Source organism: Cnephaeus nilssonii (assembly GCF_951640355.1).
Source record: "Cnephaeus nilssonii genome assembly, chromosome: 18".
NCBI classification, from domain to species: Eukaryota; Metazoa; Chordata; class Mammalia; order Chiroptera; family Vespertilionidae; genus Cnephaeus; species Cnephaeus nilssonii.
This window is the reverse complement of record NC_137089.1, coordinates 52028199-52042873: the sequence shown is the minus strand read 5'-3', so window position 1 is coordinate 52042873 and position 14675 is coordinate 52028199.

Sequence of the window (14675 nt, the reverse complement as noted above, 5' to 3'; positions counted from 1 at the left end):
CAAGGAGGCTGCAGTCTCGGGAGAGTCAGTGAACACAGGTAGTAGCACCTGTGTGCCAGGCAGTAAAACCTCACTTACAATGATCAGAAACCGTGCACTTGGAAACAGAAGCTGAAGTAGTCAGGCCCTTTCCTCCTCCACCCCCTGTTGAATGGAGTAAGTGTGCTGAGTCCTAAGCAATCTTTCCATTTGCTATTGAATAATAGAGGTGTTTTTTTCTTTTCTCTTTTGAGTAAAACTTAACTAGTTAGTGAGACATTAAAATTATCCCCTTCAAAATTTCTATGGTTCTATCCTTGACTTTATGCTGTGGGATCTCCTTCTGTGTGAATCTGTAATTGAAAAATGAAAATTTCAAATAATAATAAATACATTTTAAAAAAACGAAAATTTCCTTTCAACGTGTTGACAGCTAAGTCCTGGTGGAGATAGCTCCATCAAGTCTCCTCTGAACTTTGAATTGGGCTTTCTGGAGGCGGAGGGAGGCAAGGGGGGAGAGGGGGGGTGTCCCTGGAGATTTTGCCCCAGGGCATTCTCTATAGATGTGTCTCTGCAATTTGGTACTGAGTTTATGCATGGTCCTATTTATATTTGAGGCAAGCAATAACTCAGTAATGTTTTTATTGGTCTTATTTCCAAAAATGAGAGCTTAATTGGTAGGAAGAGATTGGTTCTGTCTGGGTATATTTGATAAGGTAGACCCTTAGGGAAGATCATTAGGCCCTAACTGGGAAAAGGAATTGGTCTTCCTGCTTTTCCCTGGAGCTCTTTCTGCTTATCAGGAAGGTAGTGGTGGGGCTGTGTTCAGGCATAAAGCAGATCAGGATATCATGGGACTACATGGGGGCTGGATGACCAATGGGAGGCTGTTGTTAGGGAGAGATTGCAACATCGGTTAACTAAATCAGAGTTGATATAAGGGGGGTAGGGGAGAGAAGAGGAAATTCTAGTATTTGTGCATTTCTCTCCCTCCCTCTCTCCCTCCTTCCTATACTTTTAAGATTAACTACTCTCTATGTTTCTGATTATAGCATTATTATTTTTACCTCTTGTTTACCCAGACCTGTTTTTTCCTCTCCCTGTCTTATTATACGTCAGCCATGCTTTTCATTATAGTTATCCTATCATGTTCTTTCTCTGCCAACAAAATCATTATCTCTCAATTTGTCATGGATAAATTGCTAGTGGTTCAGTTAATAAGAAATCTAAGACCATAAAAAAGATTTCACCAAATATCAAGGATTCAAGGTGATAGGAGAATGGTGGCTTAGGTCAGGACAGTAGGCCAAGGAGACCAGGATCCCAGGAACGGAAATGCCTGGTATTATGTCTGCCCCCAGGGTGACTTCTACAGAATTCGACTTCATGGAAGTCAACAGAAACTCCTAAAATACGCCAAGTTATGCAACATTCTCAAAATAATACAGTGCCTGTTGCTCAATAATTATTTGTTGACTATAAATAAGAAATCAATCTTTGTCCTTCAGGGAAGATAATAGAGTGTGGGTCTTTCATGCACTTCCAGAATGGGTAAGAGGGACCATAAATTTATGAAAACCTCAATGGTTAGAGAAAAAAACCACACACCCCTCACACGCTCACAAGTCCCATGTCACATTAAGAGACTATGTCCTTTCTTTTCTCCCCTATTTCCACCATGAGTGATGTTGGATATTTAATTAAACTAAGGGTGAATTTTTTTATTGAATTTTTACATGTTTAAAATTCTTTTCATGATATAAAAAAATGTCTGTTATTTCCCCTATTTTTTTGTCTGTGCCTTGAGTAACATTTTAAATGCTTGCTATGTATCTGTGGTAACAGATCTGCTAGTCCAAAAAATAGGAATTCACAGTTTTATTATTATTTACTGTAATAATAAATCCATTTCTAAGCCAAGAGAGTAGAGCCGTACAAATAAAGCTATTTTTTGCTAATTAGATGCCCGGTGCACAAAATTCGTGCACAGGGGGTGGGGGGGGGGTCCCTCAGGCAAGCCTGCACCCTCTCCAATCTGGGACCCCTCGAGGGATGTTTGACTGCCCGTTTAGGCCTGATATCACTGGGATCAGGCCTAAACGGGCAGTCGCACATCCCTCTCACAATCTAGGACTGCTGGCTCCCAACTGCTTGCCTGCCTGCCTGCCTCTAACTGCTTCTGCCTGCCAGCCTGATCACCTCCTAACCACACTCCTGTCAGCCTGATCTATGCCTAACTGCTCTCCTGCTGGCCTGATTGCCCCTAACTGCCCTTCCCTGTCACCTGGTCACCCATAACTGCCCTTCCCTGCCAGATTAGTAGCCCCTAACTGCCTTCCCTTACTGGCCTTGTCCCCCCCAACTGCCCTCCCCTGCAGGCCTCATCCCCCCTAACTGCCCTCTGTTGTCAGCCTGGTCCCCCCCAACTACCTCCCACTGCAGGCCTGGTCATCCCTAACTGCCTTCCCTTGCCAGCATGGTCACCCCCAACTGCCCTCCCATGCTGGTCTGGTCGCCCCCAACTACCCTCCCCTGCTGGTCTGGTCACCCCTAACTGCCCTCCCTTGCCAGCCTGGTCCAACCCCCCCCCCCCAACAGCCCTTCCCTGTAGATCTGGTCACCCCTAACTGCCCTCCCTTGCAAGCCTGGTCATCCCTAACTGCCCTCCCCTGCCAGCCTGATGCCCCATAACTGTCCTACCCTGCAGGCCTAGACCCCCCCAACTGCCCTCCCCTGCAGGCCTGGTCACTCCTAACTGTCCTCCCTTGCTGGTCTGGTCACTCACAACTGCCCTCCCCTGCTGGCCTGGTCACCCCCAACTGCCCTCCCTGCTGGCCCGGTCACCCCTAACTGCCCTCCCTTGCAGGCCTGATCCCCTCCCAACTGACCTCCCCTGCAGGCCTAGGTCCCCCTCAACTGTCCTCCCCTGCAGGCCTGGTCCCTCCCAACTGCCCTCCCCTGACAGCCATCTTGTGGCGGCCATAATGTGTCCACATGGGGGCTGCCATCTTTGACCACATGGGGTGGCCATCTTGTGTGTTGGAGTGATGGTAAATTTGCATATTATTCTTTTCTTAGATAGGATGATAAGGCCAAATTAGATCTGCCTGCTGTTCCACTGCCTTGGGAGAGACCTTTGCCTTTCCAGTCAACTGTGCTGATCCCTGGACACAGCTGGAAGAGCTGCCGCAATGGCTGCCTTTCCTTGAGCCAGAAGGGCCTGGGTGGGCTCATTTTCAACCCCATTAAACCTGTTTCCTCACTTATTGCATGTCCTCCCTCTTTTGTGGCTCAGGGTGCAAAGTCTGGTTCTGGGCAGCCTACCACGGACAAGCCCACCATGGAGATATGGGCTGACTCAGAGAGAGTAGCCACGATATAGGAGCATCGTGTCCAGGGGAGAAGCAGGTCTGCGCTTTATATCATCTCTTCTGAAAGGTGGTTTCATATTCTGTTTACCAGACTTTGGACTCTGCATTTGGCTCCGAGCTGCCCTGGAAGTGTGTGGAATGTTTGTGAAATGCTTGATATGTTTGTAATTTGCATTTGCCAACTCTATTTGGAAATCAACACAAAAAGAGAGAGAGAGAAAGTAAAGGCAACTATTATGTTTCCCAATGTGTAATTACTCGGTCCCATAGCTCATTCTTTCCTTGGAAATGACTGTTTTGATACCAAGTAATGTGATGTATTTATGGGGAAATAAGAATCGTTTTTGCTCTGGGGCTTATTTCCTAGAGACTGTGTGACCAATGATTGCTGTCATTGTCAAGCCTTTGCTGGTTCCAAAAATCTCAGGACCTTAAATTTTATTTCTTTTTCTTTTTTTAATAAATCTTTGTTGTTCAGATTATTACAGGTGTCCCTCTTTCCCCCCCCCCCCGGAAGCTCCCCTCCACCTGATTCCCCACCCCACCCCATGCCCTTACCCCCCGCCACTATCTTCATCCATAGGTGTAAGATTTTTGTCCAATCTCTTCCCGCACCCGTCAGACCCCATTTCCCCTGAGAATTGTCAGTCCACTCCCTTTCTATGTCCCTGATTCTATTATATTCACCAGTCCATTCTGTTCTTCAGATTTTTTATTCACTTGATTTTTACATTCACTTGTTGATAGACATGTATTTGTTGTTCATAATTTTTATCTTTACCTTTTTCTTCTTCTTCCTCTTCTTAAAGAATACCATTCAGCATTTCATGTAGTCCTGGTTTGGTGGTGATGAACTCCTTTAGCTTTTTCTTGTCTGTGAAGTTCTTTATCTGACCTTCAATTCTGAATGATAGCTTTGCTGGGTAGAGTCATCTTGATTGTAGGTTCTTGCTGTTCATCACTTTGAATATTTCTTGCCACTCCCTTCTGGCCTGCATAGTTTCTGTTGAGAAATCAGCTGACAGTCGTATGGGTACTCCCTTGTAGGTAACTAACTGTTTTTCTCTTGCTGCTTTCAAGATTTTCTTTGTCTTTTGCCCTTGGCATTTTAATTATGATGTGTCTTGGTGTGGTCCTCTTTGGATTCCTCTTGTTTGGGGTTCTTTGTACTTCCTGGACCTGTAAGTCTATTTCTTTCACCAGGTAGGGAAAGTTTTCTATCATTATTTCTTCTAATAGGTTTTCAATATTTTGCTCTCTCTCTCTTCTTCTGGCACTCCCATAATTCGAATGTTGGTATGCTTTGTCCCAGAGGCTCCTTACACTATCTTCATATTTTTGGATTCTTTTTTCTTTTTGTTTTTCTGGTTGGGTGTTTTTTGTTTCATCATATTTCAGATCTTTGGTTTGATTCTTGGGGTATGTTGATCTACAGTTGAGTTTCTGTATATTCTTAATTTCAGACAGTGTATGCTTAATATCTGACTGGTCCTTTTCCATTTTTTTTTTTTTTGGCATTCTCATTAAGGCCCTTGAATGTCTCACTAAGCTCCTCGGAGGTCTCATCAAGTTTCTCAGCAGTTTTTAGAAGCTTTTTGAGTAACCTTATAATTGTGGTTTTGAACTCTTTGTCGTCCAGTAGTTTGCTTTCCTCCATTTCTTTCATTCGTGACATGCTTCTGTGTCTCTGCATTTTAGCTGCTTCCCTGTGTTGATGGAGCGGCTTTGTGTGGTAGGTGACCTATAGGGGCCAGTAGCTCAGCCTCCCCAATCACCTGAGGTGGGTGCTCTTGGTACACCCCTTTGTGGGCTGAGTGCAAAGTCTTGGTGAAGTTAAGCCTTGATTGCTGTTGGTACACTGGGAGGAATTGACCTCCAGGCCAATTGGCTGTGAGGACCCGCTGTGTTTATAATGGAAGAACTGCTGCACTGTGGAGACATGCTTATGGTGTAGGACTTGTTTCAGTGGGGCTTTGGTGCTCACTGAGTCTGCCTCTTGAATATGTCACTTATGGATGTGAGGAGTTGAAATCTGGTGTCTCACACTGAACACTAGGTACACTGGCTTCTGGATCTCCAATGTGGTGCAGGTCAGCTACTGTCTGAGGCCACCCTGCAGGAACTATAGTGAGAACTACAGCTTGGAGGTTTTGGAGCTGTCTGACCCCGGTTGCCAGTTCGCTAGGTTAAGCTGTGATAGGGAAGGCCATTCATATGCAAAAGCTGCTGCTTGGAGCTTGGGTGGGTTTGTAGGTGGTGCGGGGCAGGGTCTCAGGGCATCACTAGGCTAGGGCATGGAAAACAGCGATGGCTGCCTGTCAGCCATCTCTGCATCTCTGACCGCGTCCCAGAGTCCCAGCGCAGTAAACAATTATTCCTGCTCAAAGCTCTGCAAGCAAGCCACCCTCACTTTCTGACCCGATGGCAGACTCCAGCTTCTCCCCGTAGGAGTTTGGGTCCCTCAAGTCTCCCCAGAAACTGGATTTCAGAGTAATCTGGAGCTTGTCTCCCTTCGGGTTGAAAAAAGCAACGCCCGCCGCCAGCCCGGTTCACGTGCGCCTCCGTACCTCAGCTTTTCAGCACTTGTGCACTGAATGCTCTTTTCTTTTTCCTTCTAGTTGTAGAACTTCCACTCAGCCAGCTTTCCCGTGGTTCTGCGTGATAGACGTTTTGTCTTTTAGTTGTAGTTTTGAAATTGTGCAAGGCGGCAGTTTAGGTGTTTACCTACGCTGCCGTCTTGGATCCTCTCTCCTTAAATGACTTAAATCGCATGGCACAGAATCAGATGAAACTCTTCTGGGTGTTATAAAAGACAGACACGGCAGCACAGAATTTTAGAGCTTCCCTGCAGCGATGTAAGTGACTGCAATGTTTCCATGGCTCGCTTTCCACTGTTCTCGGTGACCCCTGCAGACTCCCCTTACGAGCGAGTGTCCAAGAATGTCTCTTTATTAGGTGTCTGGAGAATTAAAGCTGTCCTGATGCCAGTGCCCCCACACTGAGGACTTTCTTAGTTTTTTAATTTTCTGTCTGGGTGCTCCTGCTGCATCCCTTAAATTTTATTTTTATGACATGGTCTAGTGTTTCGGGACGGGCAAGAAAATGTGCCACCATTTCTGAATGTGCCTGGCTCCACAGTGTGGACTCGAGCCATTTCTCTCACTTCTAGTTATTCCCTGACTTAAGTTATCCCTTCTTCATTAGCTCTTGCCCCCATCCAAATTCTTTCCATTCTTCAACACCTTGCCTTCTATTCTTAGAAGCCTTGCCTTAGACTTCTGCTTACATTGGCCCCCTCTGAATGTATGCGCATCACTGATGTCTCACCATTTAGGTGGCAAATCACTTGATAGTGATGGGCATCCATATGTTTGTTGTATTCCCCCAACGCCATGCACAGTGTTGGGCACAGTGCACTCACACATATATTCACATGCTGCTTTAAGCCATATATATGCCTGTTGTGTATGAGCCCCCAACTTACTGCTGCTGTCTGCTGGGTACCAGGCTGTTTAATGGGCATTCATGCTCTAAGATAAACATAACAATAAAATAACTCTTATCTTTGTCATTATTATTTCAGGTATCATGTGCCTATTCTGTGAGTTAAGCTCTACATACACCATCTCATTTGGCCCCTATGATGGTCTAGCAAGAGATGTATTGACATTGCGATCTTAGAGGTGAAGGCACTGAGGCTCAGAGACATTCAATGACATCCCAGGTTGGCAGAGACAGTAAATGGTAAAGCTAAACTGGATCCAGGTCATCCTTATGTTTTGTGAGTGTGTGTGTTTCTAAATAAAGATCTCTATATTTTAGAGCAGTGGTTCTCAACCTTTCTAATGCCAAGACACTTTAATACAGTTCCTCATGTTGTGGTGACCCCCAACCATAAAACTATTTTCGTTGCTACTTCATAACTGTTACTGTTAGGAATCATAATGTAAATATCTGTGTTTTCCGGTGGTCTTAGGAGCCGCTGCTGTAGAGCCTAAGACCATTGGAAAACACAGATATTTATGTTATGATTCATAACAGTAGCAAAATTACAGTTATGAAGTAGCAACGAAAATAATTTTATGGTTGGGGGTCACCACAACATGAGGAACTGTATTAAAGGGTCACGGCATTAGAAAGGTTGAGAACCACTGTTTTAGAGAGAGGGGAAGGGAGAGGAAGAGAGATAAGAGATACAGAAACATCAATGATGAGAGAATCACTGATCAGCTGTCTCCTGCACGCCCTCTATGCCCTGACTGAGAATCAAACCAGTGATCTCTTGGTTCATGGGTCTATGCTCAACTACTGAGCCACCCAGACTGCGCCAGGTCATCCTTCTCCTACACCAGCCAGAGAAATGTGCTCTTTCTTTTGTTTGTCTTGTTATGCTGTGTTTCAGGGAGTGGGAGTGAGTGGTCCCACTGGCCATTTTCTTCCCTCTCCTCAGGTACCTGCAGCCCCACGCTGCCCGCAGCTCCTCTGCCCTGCTCACAAAGAGCCTTCCCACCCTTGGGAGACCTATCCCTCGGTTACTCTTCTTGGACTCAGTCTGCTCCTCCCCTCGCTCTTAGTGCTGCCATGAGAACAGGGACTCTGTCTCCTGCTCACTGCTACCGGCCGAGGCTTCAAGCAGCACCAGCTGAGTGGGCTCCCAAGAAATACTTAGTGAATTAATCAATGAAATTAGCATATACCAAAGCAATTATTTCCAAGACTAGGTATGAAAACTACCATTTATTGAACTAGCTATATGCCAGGTATTCCTATAAAACTTTGTGCACATTAACTTAATATTTAAAACCTTCCAATACCTATGCTATCGTTGAAGAAACGGAGGCACCAAATGTTAGGTAGTTGACCTAGTTGAGCAGCTAGTCAGTTTCAGATCCAGGATGTGAAAACAGACGAGGTCCGAAGGACACTGAACTTAACTGCTAAGAAAAGTTGTTCAGAACCCAACCCTCCAGCAAAATTGCCTCCATGACCACCCCTAGGAGAGGTGGGAAAAGTGTTTCGTTTGGAATCACGTTATAGCTTTGTATAGATCATGCTGTATTATAATTTGTTTATGTTTGTCTTTGTCATCTTTCATTGAAATGAGTGGGTATAAAAACAAAGTTATGTAAAAAAAATTGAAGCAAAGTATAGAATTAAAAATCAATTTGGGTTTAGGTCAGAACAACTGGGCATTTTATATATGACAAATTAATTTGGTTATCATATAAATGACATAGCTGCATGCTGATTAGAATAACAACCAAAAGTAAACAGGATTAGGCTCCAGAGCTGATGGTTCTCACCTTATGTTAATTTCTACTACGTGAATTTGCTGAGCAATAGCCTCTGATTCTCTCTGTATCTCCAGTTTTATTTTATCCAGTGCTATCTAGGTCAAATTCAGTGTCGTTTGCCACAGGTGCTGTTGATTGGCTCTCTATTCTGCTAGCCTGCATTAGTGCTCATTTCCCCGCAGAGTTATCTGGTAAGCACTGACATCTCTGTCTTGGGGAAATATGTCCTGAGTTAGTTCTCTGGGTTATGGAAATGCAGAGAGCAACCTGCATGGTTGATTGGGTCAGGTCAGAGACTGAGAGGTTCCAGACGGCTGCAGGATGCAGGTCTGTTGCTAGGAGACCATATTGATCCTTTCTGACATCTTTGCCTGAGCCCTTATCTACTTTCCAGGGATTGATTGCCATCACTTACAGTACCAGGGTAGTTAGAATCTTTGCCTTGTTTTCAATATTTATAGAGTTAAAAATCTAATCATTTAAACTTAAAATGCTTTGTGGGTGTTGTTGTTTTTTTCATGGAATTTTTTAACGCCTATAGCAGCCTATCATTCGGAATGCCTGCTCATTTCAGGTGCCCGAGTTTGAATATAGTTAAGCAGATTATATTTTCCTGCCTTCATATCAAAACCTGTTGTTTGTTTATTACAAGCACAGTCAAGTGCTTCGTACTCATCAGGACCAATTTGTTTTGTGTCTGCCTTGCTCACCTCCGTCTCAGGCACAAAACTCCAGCTGGAATATCTCAAGATGATTCTGTTTCAAACGCTAAAGCATTCCACTTGGAGAAAATACCAGAAGCTTCATCGAACCTCAGTGCTTTGATGTCTGCCGAAAGGGCAGGTTGGACAGGCAGTCAATAGCTGGACAGCCAGTCCGATGACAACAATGCTCCTCCCACCTCGAGGTCCGGGTGGAGGCTCACTGAATCAGAAAGCTGCTCCTGCGGGGGATAGTGGAAGCCCACACAGAGTCAGTCTCCCCATCACCCCTCAATGGCTACCTGCCTGGAGTTCTCAGAGCTCTAATAGGGTAGATTAAAAGAATCAGACGGAGACAGCCTTGCAGGGGGCAGCTTCTTAAATTAGATTTCATTTAAATGGTACCGCAGCAGTATTTTGTCTAGCCTGCTTTGGCTGAGACAGGGCCTTCAAGACTCTCTGATCCTGTAAACCTTGACTTCTCAGAGCTTCCTAGGAAAAATGGAGGTTTGATGGGAGTGTCTATAAATAATGGTAATAGATTCTAGGTGTTTAGTTTGTGCCAAACATCAATTGCTCTCAGAGATAGATAGGGAGGGGGGGGGGTATTTAACTATTACTTTTCTTATCCATCATAACAACCCTATTACGCAGGTATTATTATTTTAAATTAGTATATTTAAACACAGATGTTTCAAATTATTAGCTAAGGTCTACACAGCAAGGAAGGGATGATGAGGCCAGGATCAAGCCCAGCATTTTGAAGGCAGAAGTCCTGACACCACTATCACGCTGTGCCCTGCAGGGATGCCGACTCATGTCTGTCTGGACCTGACCCAAGAGCACAGAGTCTTTCAGCAAAGCTCCTGTGTAGTCATCAGAGAGCTCCAGCTCCACTCACTCACCACTCCAGTCACCTCATCAGCCCCTGATGCTTTGCTGACAGCATCCTGTACCAAACAGTTTGCTAACCCAAAGCAGGGTCTCCCCAGCAGGTCTCCACAGGGAAACTCGGAAACAGGTTGCTGAATCACTACTGTTACCTAGCGGGGTTGTCATGCCCGCCCCTGGTGACCAGATGCTGTCCTATATTTCCACATTCTCATTAAATCATACATTTTAATGCAGTTACAATCATCTCACCATACTAAATGCCCCTGAATCTTCTCCCATGAAAAACAGAGATGATTCATATCTGCAAAGCACCAACAGAAGTGCTGGGAATGAGGTAGCATCCCATTTTTGAACATTGGATGGACCACAAGGAGCACACGCCTAAGGATTTAATCACTGTCAAGTGTTGTCAATGTAATTTTCATCCTATAAAAGCTTATTCATAAGGGCTTGGAGCCAATGATTTTATTTTTCAGGCTTCTGAAAACATTGACTCATTGAAACTCATGAAATGTAGATAATTTTAAATATTTTAAGATTCATTTTTTACCTCCTTTTATGCTGGAGAATAATGTCTTGGAGAATTTTTACTTTGGTCAGTATGTAAACTCTAGATAATATGTAAGCATAATGCAATAGAAGGGTGAGTGTGCATTTCTCAATGGATATATTACTAAAGTATAGTCATAGTTCTTACACATATTGAGGGCTTATTCTATGCCAGGCAGTATTCTAAACCCTTGAGATGCATTATCTCATTTCATATCAACAACCACCCTACGAGGCAGGGACAAATAAGTTCCTTTTAACAGAACAAAAACATTGAGGAACAGAGAGGTTAAACAACTTGCCCAAGTATACACAGCAATTTATTGCCAGAGGTAGGAATTGATCCTCGCAATTAGGCTGAAGAACCCATATTCTTAAGTACTTACATTTATTTTAATTATTAAAAATTTCATTTAAATGGTACTGCAGCAGTATTTTGCCTAGCATGCTTTGGCTGAGACAGGGCCTTCACGACCCTATTAAGTTAATCTAACACAACGTTTTCATTGTAATATGTTTTTGTGAATTAAAGTTAATGGCTTATTAATAAATTGGCTTACTTAGAATTTTTCTATGGCTCAATGTTTATTAAAAATGGAATTTTCCTCTTATTTTACCTTACAGAGTTAATCTCCATAGCAAAATTTGAGTTAAATTTACAAAAATTACTTCAGATTGAGCCAAAACAGAGGGCCTTTCCTTAGCCATAGCTAATAGTTTTTACCAAGGCGTTAGGGAACTGGTAGAGAAACAGGAAGTTTATGAAAGAAATAAGAAGATCTAACTGTATGTTGTAATGTATAGGCAACAGAAATTGATCTATTTTGAACAGTTTATTGTGTAATCTAATTTGTGTTTGTGTAAAAAATCTGTACCTTTTCCTGATGTTTTGGTCATTTCCTTTAACCCTTATAGCCCATGTTACTAAAAAAATAGTTGTTGTTTTTTTTGTTTTGTTTTGTTTTTTTGTTTTGTGTGTGTTTCTTCAATCAACTCCCTTTCCTTATCACCCACTGATCTTGTTCTTTTTTTTTAAATTTATCTTTATTGTTGAAAGTGTTACAGATGTCCCCTTATCTTCCCCATTGACCCCCTCCACCTGGTTCCCATCCCCTCCCACGCCTTCACCACTGTTATCTGTGCCCATGGGCTATGCATATATGCATATAAGTTCTCTGGTTAATCTCTCCCTCTTCCCTCTGAAATACTTCAGTCTGTTGCATGCTTCAATGTCTCTGGTTCTATTTTTTTCATCAGATTATTTTGTTCATTAGATTCCACACATGAATGACAGCATGTGATACTTGTCTTTCTCTGACTGGCTTATTTCGCTTAGCATGATACTCTCCAGGGATCTCGTTCTTAAATGATCTCTTCAGTAAACCAATTGTCTTCTGTGCCAAAGCAGTTCAGATGGAAATGCTCAATTGTCTTATCCTTCAGCATATTTGCATTTCTCCAAGGACTTTTAAATGTCACACCCAGAACCGATGACTGTCATTGTGAGGTATGAAGTTCTTTGCCTTTCTCGAGGGAAACAACCTTGTCTGCCTACCAAACATGAAGCATCAGAGAGAAGCCTGACTGTGAAGCCATGTCACCTGGCTCCAGTTCCGGGCATTTGCTCTCACCTCCTCACTTAGTGCCATTAAGCCTGACAGCTTCCAGCCCTCAGGTGATTCCTATGACGGTAAAAGTCCATGTGTATTTCATGTCCTCGGCTAAATAATAATGGTTGCGTGGCTATTTCCTCTCCACAGAGGTCCTGTGCAGCTCCTTCTCAATAATTATTGTACACTTTTCTCATCTATTATTCACTGGACTGCTGGGCACATTTCTGTACCATTTGTTGCCATTTCTTAAAAATTGCATGATATTAGGCTTTTTTCTCTTGGCTTTTATAATACAGCAGATTAGTACTATGCTATGCTAAAGTATGAATATATTCAGCCCCAAACCCATAACCACAGAGCACCATTGTTTTATTCAGAGACTTTTGGTTGGGTGTTTTCTTTAGAAAGAGCTATGCAAAACATTCTTAGAGTACTTTGGAGCAATGACACAGACATACAACCCTTAGAGAGATAAAATAGCAAGTGTAGTATGTCAGATTCCTCCAACTAAGGGACCTTAAAGGTCCAGCTCAAACCTGCAAGTTCATAGCTGAGTCAACTGACGTCTGGAATGAGATGGATGCCTGGGCCTTCCAGCAGGGGAGGAGGGCAGACATCCCTGAAATGCTCTGTCACGTGCACCATGAACATTCATAAACATGTGCTGAGCTGCAACAGCAAAACCAGGGGCAAAGCTCAGCTGATTCTCGTCATCTCCATTTGACATCATTGAGACAATTCTGCCATAATGTCATTTTTGCTCACTCACGAGGCCACCGCAGTTTTCCTCAACCGATGACCTTCACTATCCTGCCCTCACTTTGGAAGGAAAAGTCAGGGTGACCTTCTCAGTGCTAGATCCTTGAAAACAAATGCTGTCTATAAATATCTGACATGACAAGTTATTTAAAGAGGTTTGACAATAACAGAGGCAAAATTGTTCCAAATGGAAATAAGTTAGGTGGAAATACGCCAAGTTGGAAAAACTGTAATATGGCTAAGAAGGGGAAAGTGGGAAAGAAAGAAAAGCAGAAGAGATGATCCTCTCTAATAAAATGGTAACATGCAAATTAACCATCACTCCGCTACATAAGCCACGCCCATCAGCCAAGCCACGCCCACCAGCCAATCAGGGCGAGTATGCAAATTAACCCAAACCAAGATGGCTACAGCCACAGAGAGCAAGGTTTCCCAGGTAACAGAGCAAGCTAAGCTTTCCATAGCCTTTGCAGGCCTAAGCCTCCACTCAAGCTACAAAGTTTCAATTATAGAAGGTAAACAAATTCAAACAAATGGCGGCAGAATGGAGCTTGAGAGAGCAGGCCAGGGTTGCCGGCAGCAACAGGGGAAGCAAAGCTTTCCGCACACCCTGGCTGGGCCCACCCGCTTAAGGCAACAAAGTTTCAATTGTAGAAGGTGAATTAACTGCCACAGAAATGGCTGCCTCCCCCCCCCCCCCCCCCCCCCGAGGGAGCAGCAGGCTTGGCTCTGCTCCAGGCTACAAAGTTTCAATTGTAGAAGGAAAATAAATCCCAGATACCAGGGCCTCTGCTTGGGTTGCCAGGGGGCGTGGCCGGCCTGCAAACCACCACAGGCCCCTCGCTCAGGCCGCCCCACGCCCCAAGGGAACCCCACCCTGATCCGGGCCACCCTTCAGGGCAAATCAGCTGGCCCCCACCCGTGCACCAGACCTCTATCTTATCTAATAGAAGAGTAATAATATACAGATTGATCATCACTGCAACACACAATATAGCTGCCCCCATGTGGTCAAAGATCCTGCCTCCATGTGGACACAAGATGGCCACTACAAGATGGCCAGCAGGGGAAGGCAGTTGGGAGGCACCCGGCCTGCAAGGGAGGGCAGTTGAGAGGGACCAGGCTTGCAAGGGAGGGCAGTGGGGGTGATCAACCCTGCAGGAGAGGGCAGTTAGGGGTGACCAGGCTGGCAGAGGAGGGAAGTTGGGGGCAAACAGGCTGACAGGGGAGCAGTTAAGCATCAACCAGGCTGGCAGCGAAGTGGTTAGGGGGTGATCAGGCTGGCAGGCAGAAGCGATTAGGGGCAATCAGGAAGGCAGGCAGGCAAGCAGTTGGGAGCCAGCAGTCCTGGATTGTGAGAGGGATGTCCGACTGCCCGTTTAGGCCCGATCCCACCAGGATCGGGCCTAAACGGGCAGTCGGACATCCCTCCAGGAGTCCCAGATTGGAGAGGGTACAGGCTGGGCTGAGGGACAACCCCCCGCCGTGCACGAATTTCGTGCACCGGGCTTCTAG